Below are 2387 nucleotides of genomic sequence, written 5' to 3' on the forward strand. Positions count from 1 at the left end.
GGCCACAAAAATAAAATGCAATGCAGAAACTTTAGGCCCGAAAAAACATTAATAGATAGCACGATAGAGGGGCATCGGGTACCCTAGTAGCATCCTCTTAGAGAACATATAGAGGGGCATCCCCTTACCACATATAGTGCATAAAACATGAAAGGAAAATAATTAAAACTAGACATATAGCTAGAAGACACGGGCACACACGCCCCAACCAACACAACACAAGCTAGATAGATAGAAAGACTCACACTCGAACAACTCCTTGGCCCCTCCTTAGCCGGTGCCCCTCACTCGTAGTTCTCCGGCATCTGGTAGGGGAGGGTGTGCATGCCGTTGGGGTGGGGGAAGATGTGGTGGAAGTTGGTGAAGATGTTGTAGGTGGTGAACACGATAAACTCGCATCCACATCAGAACACCTGGCCGAGGAGGTGGTGAGCGTCGTAGGGGTTAGTGAAGGTGACGTAGAGGCCGATGACGATGCCGTTGGCGTCACCATCGTACTTCTCATGGAGGTGGAATATGGGCGGAGTGCCCGGAGGGAGGTGGCGGTAGCCGGCTTGGAGGAAGAAGCGAGCCAACTCTCTAGGGCCCCTCCATCTTGAGATGGCCCACACCCTCAGGCTATTCTCGACGATGACTCCGGCCGGGTACTCCCTCTCCAGCACGGTGTGAGGGCGACGGTAGGTAGGGCCGTAGAACTACATGGTGGCTCGAGTGGTGGATTTGGCTCGAAAAGAAGAAGCGGAGGAGGCTTGAGAGATGAGTGTGAGAAGGATGAGGAAATGGTGCCCTTTTATAGCCGTGTTGCACCCGTAGTCAATGTACACGATGCCTTCAATCGTTTTCTCTTCTCCATTCGTGCTGGCATAAGTAATTGTAGGCATTAATTCAAAAACGGCAGGCAGATCATCCAAAGAGGCACGGGCGGCACAGGCGAGATGCATCATTTCGTGGACTTGCATCGGCGGTGACGCCGCGTGGGAAACATGCCCGTTCATCCGCGCGTGACACTGAAAAAAGAGCTGCACCACCGACGCGTCCGTCCCGTGTCTCAGGTTCAAACATGCATTTGTTAAAATAGCTTAGATGCGACGTACCTATACGCTGCGCCCCTGTCGCTGCTTTACTGCGTCGATGCGTGCATGCAAGCCCGCATGCAAATGGCTAGGCTGTGTCCCAGTGTTCACGAGCACAGAATAGCTAGGCTGCGACGCTGTTTCATGGCATGCATGGGACAGGGATGGCCCACATGTCAGGGACCCTCTCGCATGCAGCCCATCCCCCTCTCAATGGTCGTGCGCACGCACGCCAGGCTCCGCCGGGCCCGATCCGCTCGGTCCAACAGTCACTGAGATGCTCCCATGCTCAACGTTATCTGTTCGTCAGAGAAAAAAAATGGTGGCCAATCAGATTGGAGAATCAGGGCTCCCATAGATCGCCCCCGCGGAATCCTTCTAGAAGGCCTATCCGACGGCCGCATATTGGCGTTAGGGTTAGATCGACGGTGGACGTTTGGCGCTAGGGTTACATGGGTTTTGGAGGCAGTCAACGGGGTTTTAAAAGGTTTGACCGAACATTCAAATGTGTATAACTAATTCAAAAAAAATCTAAAAAATGAAAAACCTGCGCATATAGTCTTGTTATGTTACATAGTTATGATATAAAATAATAAACTTGATCTAATGATCTTTGCATGAAAAAACCTTCACAAATTGGACTATCTCGACTCAGGTTGCATAGAGTTCAAAGGAGTGAGAAGAGGGTTTGAGGTTTTGAAAATGCAAAAAATCAAAAACCTCACCTTAGCTTCATTTTGGAGTGACTAAGGAGGATCTGAAGTTATTTTTGCATTTTAAATTTTTAAACTTGTTTTATTGCTGACTTTGTATTAAAGAGTGTTTTTTCAAAAATAAATTAATAATATGAATACTTATTCAAAAAAAGATGAGACTTCATATTGATCCTATATAGGTATAATATAAGCTAAGAAAATCTTTTTGGGTGATTTTGAGAAGGTCGAAAAAAACTTGCTTAGAAATGGGGTCGTTTTCTCTTACTTTGGAGCCTATTTGGACAACATTTTCAGTGACTATGAGTTGAACTTCACAAAAAGGGTTGGATTTATGAACTAAAGTGCATAGTAATACATAAAACAATGCAACATCACAAAACAAACAAATGAACTCCAAAAATATTGAAGATAGGTTCAAATTTGAATGTCGGTTCAAATTTGAATTTTATTTCAAGTCAAATCAACATCATAGCACATAAGTTTTCACATGAAAGAACATAATTTTTCACATCAAATGACAATAAACTTAAGTTTTCACATCAAATTTGAATGATTTTGACTCTATTTCTTTTGCTTCTTTCTACCACTCGATTTCTTA

Source organism: Triticum aestivum, chromosome 2A (genome assembly GCF_018294505.1).
Source record: "Triticum aestivum cultivar Chinese Spring chromosome 2A, IWGSC CS RefSeq v2.1, whole genome shotgun sequence".
Lineage (NCBI taxonomy): Eukaryota > Viridiplantae > Streptophyta > Magnoliopsida > Poales > Poaceae > Triticum > Triticum aestivum.